This window comes from Drosophila miranda (genome assembly GCF_003369915.1).
Source record: "Drosophila miranda strain MSH22 chromosome Y unlocalized genomic scaffold, D.miranda_PacBio2.1 Contig_Y3_pilon, whole genome shotgun sequence".
NCBI lineage: Eukaryota > Metazoa > Arthropoda > Insecta > Diptera > Drosophilidae > Drosophila > Drosophila miranda.
Window position 1 is genome coordinate 7186713 of NW_022881625.1, and position 21731 is coordinate 7208443.

A 21731-nucleotide genomic window follows, 5' to 3' on the forward strand; every position below is an offset into this window, starting at 1 on the left:
GCTCTCAGCGCGCAGTGCGCCAGACGGAGCTGGACCAGCTGCGCAAGGCCATCAAGCATGACATGAAGATGCTCGAGCTGATGCCCCAGACCGATGCAGAGGATCGCCTACTGAACGATCTGAGCCACAATCTAACACCAGAGACACTAGAGCGGCTGCGGCAGATGCGCAACAGTTATGCCGAGCAGATCCAGGAGCTGCGCTCCAAAATCCATGACATGCGCGAGAAGATCTACGTGCTGTGGGATCGCCTCCAGGAGACGGACGAGAGCGCCATGCGACGAGTGCGCGAGTGCACCGAGAATACGCAGCGCACCTATGACATCCTCCATTCGGAGCTGCAGCGCTGCCAGGCACTGCGCAGCCAGAACCTCAAGACGTTCATCGAGCAGCTGCGTCGCAGCGGGGGATTGGGCAGACGCAGCATTGGCACACGCTCGAACAAGAAGCCACGCACAAAATCAGCGGTGCCGGATACAAGATCGCCCAGCGATTCCGAGTATATGACCGATGAGACCACTGAAAATGACCGCGAAGCCGGGATCTCCTATGAAGAATTGGTGCCCACGAGTCGCTCCTCAGTGCTGCCCGTCGGCGGGGCTCAGCATCAGCGCAATCGCGTGGCTGTGCCACGAATTCGCCATGTCCTCGTAAACCACAATTCGGTGGCGCCACGTGAAAGTCGCATGTGGCCGAATCCACGATGAGATTATTGGAATTTTTATTTGCGTTTTATGTTTGATTTCATTTTTTGTACCTTTATCTGTTTATCTCTGTTTCATTTATTTTCGATGTTGGCCCAATAAAAAGGACAACCGAACCAAAAAAAAAATAAGATATAAAAAAGCGCTAAAGATTAGCTTGTTTATATTATTATCAGGCCCAAAACTTTCGGCAGTCTACCGACCATTCCATGCCCAATAAATTAAATTTGGCCAAAAAATCTGATGCCATAATTATGGCGATTTATTTGTTTCATTTCATTGAGAGTCAGATCAATCATAATACTATATTCCTAAATATTCCGTAGAAGGTATAACATAGTCGATCAAATAGCAGTCTATATTAAAAAAAATATGTCAAATGTTTACAATTATTTCTGTTTGGCATTCGCACGCTCCCGCGAACGTGTTTTGGCACTCTCTCTCTCTCTTGTTCTGTTTGTGCTCTGTTATCGGTCAGCTCTTTTTGCAACAAAGCTCTCGCAGGCCTTTCAAATAGCTAGCTAATGGAATGATTTAGCAGTGAATGAATTAAGTTCCTAACAAGCAAAATGTTGAAAGTGCGCAGCGGTCTATCTATAATTCAGGCGCAAAAAGCAGCCCTCTCTGTCAGCAGTCCGCTGGTAAATATATAGTATACATATAGATCCGATATCACAGTGATATACGTTTTTAAATCTCTTGTAGCGTTGGCAGACCACAGCAGCTGTAGCAGAGCCCAGAAATGATGCAGAGTGGCTACAAGCTCGTCCCTTTGATCAGATTCCTAGTACAACTTTTCTGTCTACTGTTCGGAATTTTATGCCCGGAGAAAAATATAGCAAACTGGACATTGTGAAATTGTTCAAAGCTTTGCAAGACGACTATGAAAACATATTATATATACCAGGTATGATGGGAGGTACGTCATACCTGATGACTCACAATCCCAAGGACTTCGAGGTCGTGTTCCGGAACGAAGGAGTGTGGCCGCATCGGCCTGGCAGCGATACTCTTCGCTATCATCGGAAGACTCATAGAAAGAATTTCTTCCAGGGAGTGGAGGGAGCTTTACCCACATAAGGAAAAACCTGGAGCGACTTTCGATCGGCTGTAAATCCTGTCCTAATGCAGCCGAAGAACGTGCGGCTTTACTATAAGAAGATGTCACAAGTGAACCAGGAGTTTGTGCAACGGTGCGTATGACTGATAATAAATCCCTGTTTACGCACAAGTATGTTCTCCCCCTTCACAGTATTAAAGCACTCCGTGATATCGATACCCAGGAAGCTCCAGATGATTTCTTAAACGTTATAAATCGGTGGACCCTCGAGTCAGTCTCTGTGGTGGCTCTGGACAAGCAGTTGGAACTGCTCAAAGAGTCGGGCGATAACGACCAGGCTGTGTTACTTTTCAAGTACCTGGACGATTTTTTTGAATTAACAGCCGATCTGGAGATGAAGCCCTCCATCTGGCGTTACGTTAAAACACCCAAGCTAATGAAGTCCCTAGATGGCGTTCAAGAAATAACTTCAGCGTATGTAGACGAAGCTATAGAGCGTCTAGAGAAAGAGGAAAAGGAGGGTGTCCGCCCTGAGAGCGAGCAGAGTGTACTGGAAAAGCTGCTCAAGATCGACAAAAAGGTGGCGACGGTTATGGCCATGGACATGCTAATGGCCGGAGTGGATACCGTACGTAGTCTGTTGTTCTCATACTTACCCTTATCTCATACATCCTTTTTTTCCAGACCTCAAGTACCTTTACAGCGGCCTTGCTGTCCCTTGCCAAGAATCCGGAGAAGCAGGCCGTACTCCGAGAAGAGGTGATGAAGGTTCTACCCGAGAAGGACTCCGAATTCACTGAGGCATCGATGAAGAACGTTCCCTATCTACGTGACTGCATCAAAGAGTCACAACGGATCTATCCTTTGGTCATCGGCAATGGCCGATTTCTCAATCGGGACAGCGTTTTGAGCGGATACCAAGTGCCAGCTGGTACCTGTGTGTCGATGGTTCCCCTGAGCTTGCTATCAAGCGAGGAGCACTTCCCCAAGGCTGCTGAGTTCCTGCCAGAACGTTGGATTCGTAACGCCACAGACTCCAACGGGCAATGCCCGGCAAATGACTTGAAGCTGAAGAATCCGTTTGTGTTCTTGCCCTTCGGATTTGGACCCCGGATGTGCGTTGGAAAGCGCATCGTGGACATGGAGCTCGAGCTGGGCATCGCTCGACTCACTCGGAACTTTAGCATCGATTTCAATCATCCCACGGAGAACGCTTTCCGCTCCTCCCTGATCAATTTGCCCAACAGTAAACACATTTCTCATCCTAAATTTTCTTTACAACTGGAAAACCTTGAAGGAACTTATTTGCAATATAAAGTAGGTGTTTTTTTGGCCGCACGTCAATCAGAATCAACTTGTTTTGTGCTTTGAGGCATGAGGCAAATCAAGCACACAAAATTTTCATTGTGCAATTTGTGCCAACACGAGAGGCGTCACTTATCTGTGCGGAGGCATTTTCCTTGAGCAACACATTGTGCAATCGAAATCCTGCACACATCACATAAATTCCTTCCATTCGCGAATACAAGACCCATTCCTATTGGCTATGGTTGACCCAACCTCCATCAAGGGAGAGATCCTTGAGATGACTGGCGAGCATGTGGAGCAGCTCCATTCAATGTGGTCCCTCATGTTCGAGCCGAAGACATGCGAGGACTTTCTGCACAAACTCAAGGCGCACGCGGATAATTTCTATACGGATCTGCTGAACGAGTCGCGGGAGAAGCAGGCGGCCATCCTTGATGACATAGCCGCACTCCGAGCCGAGGCCAGCGACCTCACCCGACTCCTCCATGAGACGGTGGACATTGGTCAGAGGCCCGACGATGTGCCACTGATCACATTGCAGCTGAAGCTGGTGAGTAAATTAAATGAATCTGATGATGTAGATTCACTTGATTCTGGTCAATATGACAATCGTATGCTGAAAATGTTATGTATGTATGCTACCGGTTCATGTACCAGTAACAAATGGTCGCCGCAATCGGTACTTGAACAAATTGGGCTTCGGAGATGTGAATACGTCAGAGTTTTCTTTCGTACTGATTTTATTTGGTAAAATGCAAGGTTTATATACAATTTCTATGAGTATGATTGTTTACTTAGGATCTTAGGTATGTTTAATTAGCTCTGAGTATCATATTGCTAGGGAAATGTGTTATCTCTATTTAGGACTAAGCAATTACTACAAATCCAACAGTGGAATATTCCAAGGGTCATATTTATGACGGTCACAATGGTTATCATGCAGATGGTGTGTGATTTGACCACATGCAGGTCATCCAGAATGTGTTTTATGATAGTGCCGTAAATATCTTAACAGTGTATGTACACAAATGCATGCATGTCCGTTGTATATTTATTTAGGTCAGTAGTGCATGTCACATATTTATATTTAGAGCATATTATCGTTTATTTCTTTAGGTGGCTAGGAAATCTTAACCTATTTATGGTTAGCTATTTGTCTAGGTCTATTCGTACAATTTTGTACTTTCGTTGAAATCGTACATCCTCCCGGCCGTTGAACATAGTATGCTCAACCATCATCAATATTGCGTGCGTTTTCTTCACTAGCTGATGAGCTAAGTGTATGTCTCTGCTGAGAAGGGAGTCTTGTTGTGTACCAACTTTTAACCAGATGAATCATTACAATGATCATGATGAAGAGCTGTGCAATGTAGATGGCAATATGATGATGATCAATGGTTTCAAGATTGTGGGGTAACTTGAAACCTTTAGGTGGTAGCAGATTCGTTTCCATTTGATACAGCTCCTCGTAGTTCAGTTTTTCATTGTTCCTTGAAACCTTCTTTGTAGAACGTTCAGTTGATGTTTCGTTGAGATCACTATCTCCAAACCGAGCGTATGATAACTGCAGAGTAGTTTCCAATGTGCTCTGACTTGTGACAGTCATTAGCGAATTCCGAATGATGCATCCAGGTTCGGCGATCAATATTCCTGAGTGTTGTAGCTTAATATCCGAAATGCCATCTGCACCTACCGCTGATAGCTTTAATGATGACTTTGTTGCAAAAATCCATCGATTTCTTTTATGCATGCTCAACCATAAAAATGATTTTTTTGTGTTGACTAGGTGACATGAAGAGTCCGTTTTGTTGTTAAACATTTGTAACTCCCAAATTGTTTCGGCTGAGAACATTGTTTGTTTATTATAGCAAACAAAGTCATTGTTTGCTCTTTGATGACAGTTTTTGAATTCAGTCTCTGATAGTTCAACGAATTCGTCTCGGTGACTATTGATTGCCATATATGGTGTTTTTATTTCAAACATGCTTATCCCATTTTTATTTGGCACCGGAATCGCTGTCAATTTGTATATTTCCAGTTCGTTTACTGAGACTAATGGAAATGTAACCTTGATAATTGCATGATCCTCTATTATAGTGCCTTCTGCTTTGATCATCTGGTACACCATGAGCATATTGTCGGGGAGTTACTGGAAGTGCTTGTCCTGGCCTTAAATGATCCCGTATCTGCTCCAGTTGCTCCTTAAGTTGTCGGGGGGATATTAGCATAGGGCTAATTGTATTGTGTCGGATATCTGTCAAGACATTGATGATCTCTGCTTGCATTCGTTGAAGATTTGCAGATAATAGAGTCAACTGAGTAGACAACGTAGTGTACCATTGAAAGGCGCTAAAATGATCAGCCCTTCCCTTTGACTCGGTGATGAAATCCTCAATTCGACTTAATCGTTTGGAATTTGAGATTTCATCCCGTTTTATCACATTGATTGTAGAGTCAATCAATGATGTTTGATTTTTAAGCAAGGTTAATAGGTGATCTTCGTTATCCTTAACCTTTGCTATAGTTTCCGACATTTCTCGGGCATATGTTGAATCTAATACGCCAAATAGACTGCTTGCGATGTTTCCAATGATGTCCAGCGGTGCCCTTTGCCTCCGTGTTCTTGCTATTAGTGTATTTTCAGCTTGCAGGTCCTCTTCTATATGTTTGAAGTGCTGATAAATACTGGTGCATGCGTCTACTAGTTGAAGTTGTGTGCATAGATGTCCAATTTTTGTAGTCCCCATGGTGAATGTGTTCATTTCTTTCCAATAGGGCTTTAAATTGTAATAGACAATGATGGTCCAATCAGTTGTCGCAAGTTGGCTGGTTCCTACTCTTTCAAAGTATATACCCGGTTTTGATCCAAACTGGGTTATGTTGATTGACTGTGCCATCGCTAACGGTACCAGCAACAACATTACAAACATTGTCATGGTTAACGACAATTTATTCGGCTGTGTCCTTTTCCTAGGCTGTCTGTCCTCGGATGATTCTTCGTTTTCTGATGGATCATCTATCGGATGTTTATGTGTGGGTTCCTCTTCGTTGAATAGTGGAGCTACATGTTGGATCTCTCGTTTGAAAATCCCCTTTGCCGTTTTTACTTCCACCACTCGTACAAAATTGTCCTTGCCATGAAACAATCGAATGATTCTTCCTAGTGGCCATTGTAATACTGGTGTATTGTCTTCCTTTAGTATTACTAATGTTCCTTCCTTAATGTTAGCCGAAGACTTCCTCCACTTTTGACGCTGTTGCAACTGCTGAAGATATTCATTGGACCATTGTGTCCAGAATGAGTGCTTCAACTTTGACACTGCTTGCCATCGATTTCCTAGCGTCTTTGGCTGCTGGGATGGCTCACTGTCAGCTTGTGCGGTTAACGGCTCTCCTATCAGGAAATGCCCTGGCGTTAGTGCTGTTACGTCGTTTGGGTTGTCAGATATCGGTGTTAATGGTCGAGAGTGTAGTATGGCCTCTATTTCGACTATAACCGTTTCTAACTCCTCATAAGTTAGATTTGCCGTCGTCACATTTTTTAAGAGGAGATGTTTGGCAGATTTTACTGCAGCTTCCCATAAGCCGCCGAAGTGTGGTGCGCGAGGAGGTATAAATTTAAACTGTACCCCTTTGTTGTTGCACTCTTGTACAATATGTTCTTTTGCCTTTTCCGAGAATATGGCTTCTTCTAATTCTTGAAGTTTGTTCCTGGCTCCTACGAAATTCGTAGCATTGTCGCAATGGAGCACTTGACATTTTCCTCGACGAGAGATGAACCGCCGAAGTGCCGCTAAAAATGCTTCTGTGGTGAGATCACTGACAAGCTCCAGATGTACTGCTTTAGTCGCGAAACAACAAAATATAGCTATGTACGCTGTATTAGGCTTCTTTCCTCGAATTTTATAGTGAATTTTGAATGGTCCACAGTAGTCATCACCAGAATTGAGGAATGGCCGTGCTTGGGTGACTCGAAGAGGTGGCAGTTTTCCCATGATTTGTTCTAGTAGCTTAGGCTTGGCTCTAGTGCATTTCACGCAGTTCTGCACAATACTTCTGGCCATGTTTTTTCCTTTGAGTATCCAGTACTGTTGTCGTGATGCTGTCAGCAATGCCTGGGGGCCGCAATGCATGTTTTCCTTGTGTATCTTACCAAGGATCAACTTCACAATTGGATCGTTGTAGGGCAGGAGCATTGGGTGTTTGGCGTCAAATGAAATGTTTGCCGCTTCCAGTCGACCACCTACTCGTAAGATTCCCTCCTGATCCATGAATGGTGTTAGAGAGTTAATCGAACTTCCCTTTTGTGTTTCCTTATGTTTTGTTAAATGACGTATGTCTTCTTTGAAGTCATTCTGTTGTATGTAACGAATGACAATTTTCTGAGCTTCTTTCATCTCATTGACTTGGACAGTCTTGCTTGTGTGCGTTTTCTTTCCTGAAAACGCATCATGTAAGCTACTATTCTCAATAGCTTGTTGTGCTTTATTTTGTAGATTAGGTCATCCTCCTGAGTGATAGTCATAATTGATGACTGACCAATCTTTTGGGGATTTGCACTGATCAACTCCTCTTTTGTAGCCACAAATGGTGGTGGCCATGTAGATGTTGGGCCGTGTAAAAATAGCTATTTTTGTAGCTACGAATTTGTCTCGGATGGATGACGAGCAGTTAATCCATGATAATACGATCCTTGAGTCAGACCAAAAGAAGGTTGATGCATCTTCCATTGATAACTCTTCCTTTACTTTTGCTGTCAATTGAGCACCTAACACCGCCGCTTTTAGTTCCAAACGGGGTAATGTTAATGCATTGATGGGCGCTAAATGTGATTTGGCACATAGCAATTGAATCGTTGCCCGCTTATCCTTATGTATTGCTCGGATATATACTGCAGCTCCAAATGCTTTCTCCGATGCGTCAACAAAGGTATGTATCTCTGATGATATCGGACTTTGTCCTTGGAATATATGACGTGGTACTTGTATGGAGTTTAATAATTTTAACTCCTCCCTGTACCTTTTCCATTCCTCCTGGAGATGAAGTGGAAGCGCTTCTTTGTAGTCAAAACCTTCCTTTGTGAGATGCTGCATAAAGATTTTTGCTTTCATCACAACAGGTGAAAACAATCCAAGCGGATAGAAGATCCTAAAAATTTCGGATACGACATCTCTTCTGGATATTGTTTCCTTAGTGCCAATCTCCGTTTTTCCACAGAAATGGTCGGATTTAGGCATCCACGTTATTCCCAGGGTCTTCACGCTGCAGTCTTCATAAGTGGTATCCTCCAGTTGTACATTTGGAATCATGTCTTCCTTCGGAATGTTCTGTAGTATGTGCACGTTGTTTGTGCACCATTTTCTCAGCTTAAATCCAGAATTTTGTAGGAGTTGGTTAAGTTCCTTCTGTTTCTGGAGGGCCTCTGGTATGGAATCTGCTCCTGTTAAGCAATCATCCACATAGAAATCCTTTTCTAGTGCATCAGCTCCAGCCGGGTATTCTCTCTTGCCCTTTTGAGCAAGATATTGTAGGCATTTTGTGGCTAAATATGGAGCTGCCCTAGTTCCGTATGTTACAGTTTTGAGTCTGTAATATCTCAGATCTTTTGATGGATCATTTCGCCATACAATTGTTTGATAGTACTGGTCCTCAGGATTGACCCAGACCTGACGATACATTTTTTCGATGTCTGCCGTAAATACATATTTGTGCATCCGGAATCGAAGCAATATTGAAAATATCGAACTTTGCACAGTCGGACCTTTATGCATCAAATCGTTGAGTGATTTGCCGGACGACGTAACAGCAGAAGCATCAAAGACAACTCTCAATTTTGTTGTAGAGCTGTCAGGTTTCATCACACAGTGATGTGGAATAAAATAACGTGATCGTGCTATTTCCTTAGTGTGCATTTCCTTCATATGCCCAAGTGCCTCATATTCTTTCATGAATTGCACATAGCTTGCCTTGGTTTCCGGATCTCGTGACAGTCGTTTTTCCAGGCAAAAAAGTCGACGTGTTGCCAAATCACGGCTCTCCCCTAGGGAAGAAGCATCTTCCAAAAATGGAAGTCTGACAATGAATTTCTTGTCACATGCCATTTGAATATTTTGAGAAAAATATTGCTCACATCGCTTCTCTAGAGGGGATAAGCATGGTGTGTTGCTCGGGAATGAATCCAATTCCCAAAACTTGGAGATTTGCTGATCCGCCTTGTCCTCCTCAGTCAAAACTGCACACGTGCTTTGGCTCTTTGACTCCTGTCTTAGCTTGCCAGCCACTATCCAGCCTAGTTTCGTTTCCTGTAGCCTGGGCAATCCTTTTCCAATTGATACATGCTTGTCTTGCATGATTTCGAAGTAATGTTCTGCTCCCAATAGTATGTCTATTCTTCCAGTCTTGTCAAAGTTGGGATCCGCCAAAGTGATATTTTTCGGAAGCTTCCAAAGAGACGTATCAATTGACTGTGCTGGTTGATCTGCCACTATGTGTGTCAATACTATTGCTTCTAGTCTTGTATTAAACTTGTTATCTTGTGAAGTAAGCATAACATTGACTCTTGCTTTTGACGTTTGTGTTCGTCCGCCAATTCCATTTATTTGTAGTTCTGATTTTGTGACTTTCAGATCTAATATTTTCAATGCTCTTTCAGAAATCACATTGACTTGAGAGCCTGAATCAAGTAGGGCTCTAAATTCACCCATTTGTCCATTGTTGCCTTTTATTGTAACAAGAGCAGTAGCTAGTAATACATAAGTGTTTTGACTACTATTTGCTGATGCTGCAGTTTTGGCTTCAGACTTGATTTCCAAATGTAGTAGAGTGTTGTGTCCTTTATTGCACTTAACACAATCTCTTCTTTGGCAATTCTTTGCAGTGTGATCGCGTTTGAAACATTTGACGCAAAGTTGGTTCTTTTGAACCCAATTTAACCTCTCTGCGACAGTTTTTTTTAAAAACTGCGTGCATTTGTAAATAGCGTGATTTGGCTTTTCACAAAAATAGCAGACATACTGACTTTCAGTTCCTGCTGAGGCACATGTGATGGGTTTCTTTGTTTTTTCCCATCCAATGGCTTCCAAGGTAAGGAACCTTTGTTCGAGAAATTTCATTTATTCGCTCAAAGGCTGTAATTTCTTTGTACTTTGTATGGATTGTTCATACAAAGTGTGAGTCTGACGATCTAACTTTTTTGTCAAAATACATAGAAGAATCGGATCCCATCCAGCTGTCTCTATATTTATGTTATTGAGTGCTGATAATGTTTCCTTTACATTATCGTGCAAAACCTTAATGGACTTTGCATCATTGGAAGTGCTTGGTTGATCCAATAATTTTTGAATTAATGCGTTACTAAGCACTCTTTTGTTGCTGAAACGCTCTTGAAGCATGTTCCATGCCGTTGTGTAATTATTTTCTGTTAGCGAAAGATGGCGTATTAAATTTTCCGCTTCTCCCGTAACATTGGTTTTTAAATACCACATCTTCTGAATGACGGGTACCGATGCTTCATGAATCATTTGCTTAAAAACGTCATGAAATTGTTGCCATTTTAAGTAGTCACCATCAAATTTAGGGATAGCAAACTTAGGCAGGGGTAATGTATTATGCATATGTGGAGCAGCGATAATTTGTTGAACAGCGTCTGCTTCAGTCATTGTTTGGACTGTTAATACTGCATCTTCAGCTGCAATGTAATTGTTAATGTTATATCCCATTTTCACAGGATCAATGCATTTTTTATAAATTTGAATATGGATCGCTCTAATCTCATCCCAATATTTGATTATTATTGGTTTGAAGTCCTTTCGCGTCTCATTCGTCATTCTGTTCATGATGCGCTCTAGACTTTCAAGCAGCACCTTTTGTTCTCGGATCATGGGCTCTATTTCAGGCTCACTCTCCATAGATGTAATGGATCCTGTATCTATATCCATTTCTAGTGCAGCTAACTGCTTTGTAAATTCGTCTTTATATCTGACGACCAACTCTTTTGTGTGTTTGAAATATTCGTTAGAGAAATAACTGTGCTCAATTATTGAGTTTTGAGTTATTTTTTTGATATTACATTCCTCCATTGAAAATGCGTCCCAGAGCTTTGATATGTTCTCAATGCGGGATTTAAAATATTCTGGTTTCTGCTTTCTTTCAGCAGAATCCTTTTTATAATTTCGTACCAGGCTCTGAATCTCTTCGCCTGTGGCAAGCTGCCTGTCTAGCATAACATTAATGCTTGATGATGCCATTTTATTTTATTTATTTTAATACTTTGACCCGATGGAGGTAATTTGTTTGTCACTATGACTTGTTGTGCCTCTACTCACAACCACGAAGATGGTCAAAGTATCTCAATAAATATTTATGACACTGGAATTCTTATTTCCAATTCAACCTTAGTCGCCAAGTTGACTGTGATGGTTGAGTTAGATCCAAATAACTCCAATTACGTTTTCCTTCACCGAAGGTTTTAAATCACAACTGTGAGTGTTGTTGTATGTATGTAAATTGGTCGCCAAGTTGACCAATTATGTAGGATTTTCCAACTAAATCCAAGCTCCAAATCGGGAACAAAATCCAGATGAACGGTTAAGTGTCCAAAAGTCGGGGGTCACCAAATGAGTAAATTAAATGAATCTGATGATGTAGATTCACTTGATTCTGGTGATTGTCAATATGACAATCGTATGCTGAAAATGTTATGTATGTATGCTACCGGTTCATGTACTAGTAACAAATGGTCGCCGCAATCGGTACTTGAACAAATTGGGCTTCGGAGATGTGAATACGTCAGAGTTTTCTTTCGTACTGATTTTATTTGGTAAAATGCAAGGTTTATATACAATTTCTATGAGTATGATTGTTTACTTAGGATCTTAGGTATGTTTAATTAGCTCTGAGTATCATATTGCTAGGGAAATGTGTTATCTCTATTTAGGACTAAGCAATTACTACAAATCCAACAGTGGAATATTCCAAGGGTCATATTTATGACGGTCACAATGGTTATCATGCAGATGGTGTGTGATTTGACCACATGCAGGTCATCCAGAATGTGTTTTATGATAGTGCCGTAAATATCTTAACAGTGTATGTACACAAATGCATGCAGCTGTCCGTTGTATATTTATTTAGGTCAGTAGTGCATGTCACATATTTATATTTAGAGCATATTATCGTTTATTTCTTTAGGTGGCTGGGAAATCTTAACCTATTTATGGTTAGCTATTTGTCTAGGTCTAATCGTAAAATTTTGTACTTTCGTTGAAATCGTACAGCTGGATAAAAGCATTGAGCATCTGCGCGAGGAGCTCTCGAAACGTCGGGCGGAGATCGGGGAGCTGCTGCTCCAGCAGGAGCAGCTCTGCGAAGAGCTGGGCGTACTGCCGCTCCCTCTACTGGCGGACCCGCTGCCCCTGCCCGATGAGATGGACGGCTTTCGCGACCATCTCGACAACCTGCGCTCTCAGCGCGCAGTGCGCCAGACGGAGCTGGACCAGCTGCGGAAGGCCATCAAGCATGACATGAAGATGCTCGAGCTGATGCCCCAGACCGATGCAGAGGATCGCCTACTGAACGATCTGAGCCACAATCTAACACCAGAGACACTAGAGCGGCTGCGGCAGATGCGCAACAGTTATGCCGATCAGATCCAGGAGCTGCGCTCCAAAATCCATGACATGCGCGAGATCTACGTGCTGTGGGATCGCCTCCAGCAGACGGACGAAAGCGCCATGCGACGAGTGCGCGAGTGCACAGAGAATACGCAGCGCACCTATGACATCCTCCATTCGGAGCTGCAGCGCTGCCAGGCACTGCGCAGCCAGAACCTCAAGACGTTCATCGAGTAGCTGCGCGTCGAGATAAGCAAGTGGTGGGATCTAACGCTCAAGAGCCAGCAGGAGTGCAAGCGTTTCTCCAACTACTACAATAAGTATTACAACGAAGACCTGTTGGAGCTGCACGAGCTGGAGCTGGACGCAGACCCGCTTTAGTGGCGACTTGGACGCCTTCAGATGGCTGTTGGCCAGCCGCTGTGCGGTAGACGGCGACGGGCGTATCGAATTCAGAGAGCTCATGAGGCTGCGCTTGGCGTTGGGAGTCCGATACCCCGAAGAGCTGGCGGCTGCTGATGGATTCAGTCGCTTGTGCAGATTCCCAGTGCTCTTGGTCATATTGGGAGTGATCAGCTGGATTGTTGGGGTCTTGCGCAACGACATTGTCGAGGTCGACATTGAGGACATGTTCTTCAAAGTTCGGGGCGTGCGAGGGGCCGTTGAACCGGCAGTCGGCGGTGGCATCATCAATTTGCTGCTGCTGCCCGTCCTCGTGGTGGGCGGGGCCTTCTTGCGGGCTGAGCTCTGCTTGGCCTGCCGATAGTTCTCCCATTCGCCAGCCATCAGCTCCAGTATGTTCTCGCCATAAACCAGAAACGGGCCATGCGATTGGACCTCATAGGCGTGCACCAGTACAGTGATCTGCTGCTCAATCTTGGGCAGCTTCGAGGTGATGGCCTTGCGTTCCTTTTCCTCTTTAAGGAACTGGCCGCCACGATTGTTGAAACGATTCGGCTCGTTGGCCTTTGCCTCTAGAGCCTGCATGCGGGACCAAAGTTCTGCCCCGCTATCGTACAGATCGAAAATCTCCTTGTTGCACGTGTAGAAGTCCTTCAGATCATCCAGCTCCAGCTCGTGCAGCTCCAACAGGTCTTCGTTGTAATACTTATTGTAGTAGTTGGAGAAACGCTTGCGCTCCTGCTGGCTCTTGAGCGTTAGATCCCACCACTTGCTTATCTCGACGCGCAGCTGCTCGATGAACGTCTTGAGGTTCTGGCTGCGCAGTGCCTGGCAGCGCTGCAGCTCCGAATGGAGGATGTCATAGGTGCGCTGCGTATTCTCGGTGCACTCGCGCACTCGTCGCATGGCGCTCTCGTCCGTCTCCTGGAGGCGATCCCACAGCACGTAGATCTTCTCGCGCATGTCATGGATTTTGGAGCGCAGCTCCTGGATCTGCTCGGCATAACTGTTGCGCATCTGCCGCAGCCGCTCTAGTGTCTCTGGTGTTAGATTGTGGCTCAGATCGTTCAGTAGGCGATCCTCTGCATCGGTCTGGGGCATCAGCTCGAGCATCTTCATGTCATGCTTGATGGCCTTGCGCAGCTGGTCCAGCTCCGTCTGGCGCACTGCGCGCTGAGAGCGCAGGTTGTCGAGATGGTCGCGAAAGCCGTCCATCTCATCGGGCAGGGGCAGCGGGCCCGCCAGTAGAGGGAGCGGCAGTGCGCCCAGCTCTTCGCAGAGCTGCTCCTGCTGGAGCAGCAGCTCCCCGATCTCCGCCCGACGTTTCGAGAGCTCCTCGCGCAGATGCTCAATGCTTTTATCCAGCTTCAGCTGCAATGTGATCAGTGGCACATCGTCGGGCCTCTGACCAATGTCCACCGTCTCATGGAGGAGTCGGGTGAGGTCGCTGCCCTCGGCTCGGAGTGCGGCTATGTCATCCAGGATGACCGCCTGCTTCTCCCGCGACTCGTTCAGCAGATCCGTATAGAAATTATCCGCGTGCGCCTTGAGTTTGTGCAGAAAGTCCTCGCATGTCTTCGTCTCGAACATGAGGGACCACATTGAATGGAGCTGCTCCACATGCTCGCCAGTCATCTCAAGGATCTCTCCCTCGATGGAGGTTGGGTCAACCATAGCCAATTGGAATGGGTCTTGTATTCGCGAATGGAAGGAATTTATGTGATGTGTGCAGGATTTCGATTGCACAATGTGTTGCTCAAGGAAAATGCCTCCGCACAGATAAGTGACGCCTCTCGTGTTGGCACAAATTGCACAATGAAAATTTTGTGTGCTTGATTTTCCTCATGCCTCAAAGCACAAAACAAGTTGATTCTGATTGACGTGCGGCCAAAAAAAACCTACTTTATATTGCAAATAAGTTCCTTAAAGGTTTTCCAGTTGTAAAGATAATTTAGGATGAGAAATGTGTTTACTGTTGGGCAAATTGATCAGGGAGGAGCGGAAAGCGTTCTCCGTGGGATGATTGAACTCGATGCTAAAGTTCCGAATGAGTCGAGCGATGCCCAGCTCGAGCTCCATGTCCACGATGCGCTTTCCAACGCACATCCGGGGTCCAAATCCGAAGGGCAAGAACACAAACGGATTCTTCAGCTTCAAGTCATTTGCCGGGCATTGCCCGTTGGAGTCTGTGGCGTTACGAATCCAACGTTCTGGCAGGAACTCAGCAGCCTTGGGGAAGTGCTCCTCGCTTGATAGCAAGCTCAGGGGAACCATCGACACACAGGTACCAGCTGGCACTTGGTATCCGCTCAAAACGCTGTCCCGATTGAGAAATCGGCCATTGCCGATGACCAAAGGATAGATCCGTTGTGACTCTTTGATGCAGGCACGTAGATAGGGAACGTTCTTCATCGATGCCTCAGTGAATTCGGAGTCCTTCTCGGGTAGAACCTTCATCACCTCTTCTCGGAGTACGGCCTGCTTCTCCGGATTCTTGGCAAGGCACAGCAAGGCCGCTGTTAAGGTACTTGAGGTCTGGAAAAAAAGGATGTATGAGATAAGGGTAAGTATGAGAACAACAGACTACGTACGGTATCCACTCCGGCCATTAGCATGTCCATGGCCATAACCGTCGCCACCTTTTTGTCGATCTTGAGCAGCTTTTCCAGTACACTCTGCTCGCTCTCAGGGCGGACACACCCTCCTTGGCCTCTTTCTCTAGACGCTCTATAGCTTCGTCTACATACGCTGAAGTTATTTCTTGAACGCCATCTAGGGACTTCATTAGCTTCATTAGCTTTGGTGTTTTAACGTAACGCCAGATGGAGGGCTTCATCTCCAGATCGGCTGTTAATTCAAAAAAATCGTCCAGGTACTTGAAAAGTAACACAGCCTGGTCGTTATCGCCCGACTCTTTGAGCAGTCCCAACTGCTTGTCCAGAGCCACCACAGAGACTGACTCGAGGGTCCACCGATTTATAACGTTTAAGAAATCATCTGGAGCTTCCTGGGTATCAATATCACGTAGTGCTTTAATACTGTGAAGGGGGGAGAACATACTTGAGCGTAAACAGGGATTTATTATCAGTCATACGCACCGTTGCACAAACTCCTGGTTCACTTGGGACATCTTCTTATAGTAAAGCCGCACGTTCGTCGGCTGCATTAGGACAGGATTTACAGCCGATCGAAAGTCGCTCCAGGTTTTTCCTTGTGTGGGTAAAGCTCCCTCCACTCCCTGGAAGAAATTCTTTCTATGAGTCTTCCGATGATAGCGAAGAGTATCGCTGCCAGGCCGATGCGGCCACACTCCTTCGTTCCGGAACACTTCCTCGAAGTCCTTGGGATTGTGAGTCATCAGGTATGACGTACCTCCCATCATACCTGGTAAATATAATATGTTTCCATAGTCGTCTTGCAAAGCTTTGAACAATTTCACAATGTCCAGTTTGCTATATTTTCCTCCAGGCATAAAATTCCGAACAGTAGACAGAAAAGTTTTACTAGGAATCTGATCAAAGGGACGAGCTTGTAGCCACTCTGCATCATTTCTGGGCTCTGCTACAGCTGCTGTGGTCTGCCAACGCTACAAGAGATTTAAAAACGTATATCACTGTGATATCGGATCTATATGTATACTATATATTTACCAGCGGACTGCTGACAGAGAGGGCTGCTTTTTACGCCTGAATTATAGATAGACCGCTGCGCACTTTCAACATTTTGCTTGTTAGGAACTTAATTCATTCACTGCCAGAGCTATACTGCTAAATCATTCCATTAGCTAGCTATTTGAAAAGCCTGCGAGAGCTTTGTTGCAAAAAGAGCTGACCGATAACAGAGCACAAACAGAACAAGAGAGAGAGAGAGTGCCAAAACACGTTCGCGGGAGCGTGCGAATGCCAAACAGTAATAATTGTAAACATTTGCCATATTTTTTATACCCGATACTCAAAATGAGTATTGGGGTATATTAGATTTGTGGTAAAAGTGGATGTGTGTAACGTCCAGAAGGAATCGTTTCCGACCCCATAAAGTATATATATTCTTGATCAGCATCAATAGCCGAGTCGATTGAGCCCTGCCCTGTCTGTCTGTCCGTGTGTCCGTCCGTCCGTCCGTCCCCTTCAGCGCCTAGTGCTCAAAGACTATAAGAGCTAGAGCAACGATGTTTTGGATCCAGCCTTCTGTGATATGTCACTGCTACAAAAATATTTCAAAACTTCGCCCCGCCCACTTCCGCCCCCACAAAATACGAAAATCTGTGGCATCCACAATTTTAAAGATATGAGAAAACCAAAAACGTAGAATTGTAGAAAATGACCATATCTTTAAGACTGCGGAATCTGAATTGGATCGTATTATTATTATAGCCAGCATCAAGAAAACAATTTCATTTTTTCTCGCCCTGTCTCTCTCTAACACACATGTTTCATAGTCGGTTTTGCCAATTGCAAAATATGAGTTCAAGGATCTCAGAACCTATCAGAGCCAGAGCAACCAAATTTGGTATCCACACTCCTAATATATCGGACCGAGACGAGTTTGTTTCAAAATTTCGCCACACCCCCTTCCGCCCCCGCAAAGGTCGAAAATCTGGGGATATTCAAAAATCTCAGAGACTATTAAGGCTAGAGTAATCAAATTTTGTATCCGCCCTCCTGTTAGATCTTACTATAAAACGTGTATCTCAAAATTTCGCCCCACCCCCTTCCGCCCACACAAAGAACGAAAATCTGTTGCATCCACAATATTGCACATTCGAGAAAACTAAAAACGCAGAATCATAGACAATGACCATATCTATCAGATTGCTGAATCTGGATCAGATCACATCATTTGTATAGCCAATAGGAACAAATCAATTTGCAGTGGCTACGCAGCACCCGACGTCACGCTCAGACTGATTTTCTGTCTCTCTCGCACGCACTCTTTGTCGTGTCGTTCAATATTAGCGGCGTCTGCCGGAGGAGAGCCATACTGACTTAGTATCGGGTATAACCGTAGAGTTGCGGTGTCCGCAGCAACTCACAACGTTCCCCCTCGTTATACCCGATACTCAAAATGAGTATGGGGTATATTAGATTTGTGGTAAAAGTGGATGTGTGTAACGTCCAGAAGGAATCGTTTCCGACCCCATAAAGTATATATATTCTTGATCAGCATCAATAGCCGAGTCGATTGAGCCCTGCCCTGTCTGTCTGTCCGTGTGTCCGTCCGTCCGTCCGTCCGTCCGTCCGTCCGTCCCCTTCAGCGCCTAGTGCTCAAAGACTATAAGAGCTAGAGCAACGATGTTTTGGATCTAGCCTTCTGTGATATGTCACTGCTACAAAAATATTTCAAAACTTCGCCCCGCCCACTTCCGCCCCCACAAAATACGAAAATCTGTGGCATCCACAATTTTAAAGATATGAGAAAACCAAAAACGTAGAATTGTAGAGAATGACCATATCTTTAAGACTGCGGAATCTGAATTGGATCGTATTATTATTATAGCCAGCATCAAGAAAACAATTTCATTTTTTCTCGCCCTGTCTCTCTCTAACACACATGTTTCATAGTCGGTTTTGCCAATTGCAAAATATGAGTTCAAGGATCTCAGAACCTATCAGAGCCAGAGCAACCAAATTTGGTATCCACACTCCTGTGATATCGGACCTTGACCGTTTCGTGTCCAAATTTCGCCACACCCCCTTCCGCCCCCGCAAAGGACGAAAATCTGGGGCAACCACAAATCTTAGAGACTATTAAGGCTAGAGTAACCAAATTTGGTATCCGCACTTCTGTTAGATCTCACTACAAAACGTATATCTCAGAATTTCGCCCCACCCCCTTCCGCCCCCACAAAGAACGAAAATCTGTTGCATCCACAATATTGCACATTCGAGAAAACTAAAAACGCAGAATCATAGATAATGACCATATCTATCAGATTGCTGAATCTGGATCAGATCAGATTATTTTGATAGCCAATAGGAACAAATCAATTGGCACTGGCTACGCAGCACCCGACGTCACGCTCAGACTGATTTTCTGTCTCTCTCGCACGCACTCTTTGTCGTGTCGTTCAACATTAGCGGCGTCTGCCGGAGGAGAGCCATGCTGACTTAGTATCGGGTATAACTGTAGAGTTTCGGTGTCCGCAGCAACTCACAACGTTCCCCCTCGTTATACCCGATACTCAAAATGAGTATGGGGTATATTAGATTTGTGGTAAAAGTGGATGTGTGTAACGTCCAGAAGGAATCGTTTCCGACCCCATAAAGTATATTTATTCTTGATCAGCATCAATAGCCGAGTCGATTGAGCCCTGCCCTGTCTGTCTGTCCGTGTGTCCGTCCGTCCGTCCGTCCCCTTCAGCGCCTAGTGCTCAAAGACTATAAGAGCTAGAGCAACGATGTTTTGGATCCAGCCTTCTGTGATATGTCACTGCTACAAAAATATTTCAAAACTTCGCCCCGCCCACTTCCGCCCCCACAAAATACGAAAATCTGTGGCATCCACAATTTTAAAGATATGAGAAAACCAAAAACGTAGAATTGTAGAAAATGACCATATCTTTAAGACTGCGGAATCTGAATTGGATCGTATTATTATTATAGCCAGCATCAAGAAAACAATTTCATTTTTTCTCGCCCTGTCTCTCTCTAACACACATGTTTCATAGTCGGTTTTGCCAATTGCAAAATATGAGTTCAAGGATCTCAGAACCTATCAGAGCCAGAGCAACCAAATTTGGTATCCACACTCCTGTGATATCGGACCTTGACCGTTTCGTGTCCAAATTTCGCCACACCCCCTTCCGCCCCCGCAAAGGACGAAAATCTGGGGCATCCACAAATCTTAGAGACTATTAAGGCTAGAGTAACCAAATTTGGTATCCGCACTTCTGTTAGATCTCACTACAAAACGTATAACTCAGAATTTCGCCCCACCCCCTTCCGCCCCCACAAAGAACGAAAATCTGTTGCATCCACAATATTGCACATTCGAGAAAACTAAAAACGCAGAATCATAGATAATGACCATATCTATCAGATTGCTGAATCTGGATCAGATCAGATTATTTTGACACCCGACGTCACGCTCAGACTGATTTTCTGTCTCTCTCGCACGCACTCTTTGTCGTGTCGTTCAACATTAGCGGCGTCTGCCGGAGGAGAGCCATACTGACTTAGTATCGGGTATAACTGTAGAGTTTCGGTGTCCGCAGCAACTCACAACGTTCCCCCTCGTTATACCCGATACTCAAAATGAGTATTGGGGTATATTAGATTTGTGGTAAAAGTGGATGTGTGTAACGTCCAGAAGGAATCGTTTCCGACCCCATAAAGTATATACATTCTTGATCAGCATCAATAGCCGAGTCGATTGAGCCCTGTCTGTCTGTCCGTCTGTCCGTCCGTCCGTCTGTCCATCTGTCCGTCCCCTTCAGCGCCTAGTGCTCAAAGACTATAAGAGCTAGAGCAACGATGTTTTGGATGCAGACTTCTGTGATATGTCACTGCTACAAAAATATCTCGAAACTTCGCCCCGCCCACTTCCGCCCCCACAAAAGACGAAAATCTGTGGCATCCACAATTTTAAAGATATGAGAAAACCAAAAAAGTAGAATTGTAGAAAATGACCATATCTTTAAGACTGCGGAATCTGAATTGGATCGTATTATTATTATAGCCAGCATCAAGAAAACAATTTCATTTTTTCTCGCCCTGTCTCTCTCTAACACACAGGTTTCATAGTCGGTTTTGCCAATTGCAAAATATGAGTTCAAGGATCTCAGAACCTATAAGAGCCAGAGCAACCAAATTTGGTATCCACACTCCTGTGATATCGGACCTTGACCGTTTCGTGTCCAAATTTCGCCACCCCCCCTTCCGCCCCCGCAAAGGACGAAAATCTGGGGCATCCACAAATCTTAGAGACTATTAAGGCTAGAGTAACCAAATTTAATATCCGCACTTCTGTTAGATCTCACTACAAAACGTATATCTCAGAATTTCGCCCCACCCCCTTCCGCCCCCACAAAGAACGAAAATCTGTTGCATCCACAATATTGCACATTCGAGAAAACTAAAAACGCAGAATCATAGATAATGACCATATCTATCAGATTGCTGAATCTGGATCAGATCAGATCATTTTGATAGCCAAAAGGAACATATCAATTGGCACTCTCTACGCAGCACCCGACGTCACGCTCAGACTGATTTTCTGTCTCTCTCGCACGCACTCTTTGTCGTGTCGTTTAATATTAGCGGCGTCTGCCGGAGGAGAGCGATACTGACTTAGTATCGGGTATAACCGTAGAGTTGCGGTGTCCGCAGCAACTCACAACGTTCCCCCTCGTTTATATCTTGTTATTATACCCGATACTCAAAATGAGTATGGGGTATATTAGATTTGTGGTAAAAGTGGATGTGTGTAACGTCCAGAAGGAATCGTTTCCGACCCCATAAAGTATATATATTCTTGATCAGCATCAATAGCCGAGTCGATTGAGCCCTGTCTGTCTGTCCGTCTGTCCGTCCGTCCGTCCGTCCGTCCGTCCGTCCCCTTCAGCGCCTAGTGCTCAAAGACTATAAGAGCTAGAGCAACGATGTTTTGGATGCAGACTTCTGTGATATGTCACTGCTACAAAAATAT

General features: G+C 44.6%; 2 pseudogenes; one reads left to right on the forward strand and one right to left on the reverse strand.

Annotated features, from left to right (window-relative positions):
- The first annotated feature begins 1248 nt into the window (after window positions 1-1248).
- Window positions 1249-3021, forward strand: LOC117194406 (annotated as a pseudogene).
- Window positions 3022-3576: 555 nt separating this feature from the next.
- Window positions 3577-16822, reverse strand: LOC117194656 (annotated as a pseudogene).
- Window positions 16823-21731: the final 4909 nt, after the last annotated feature.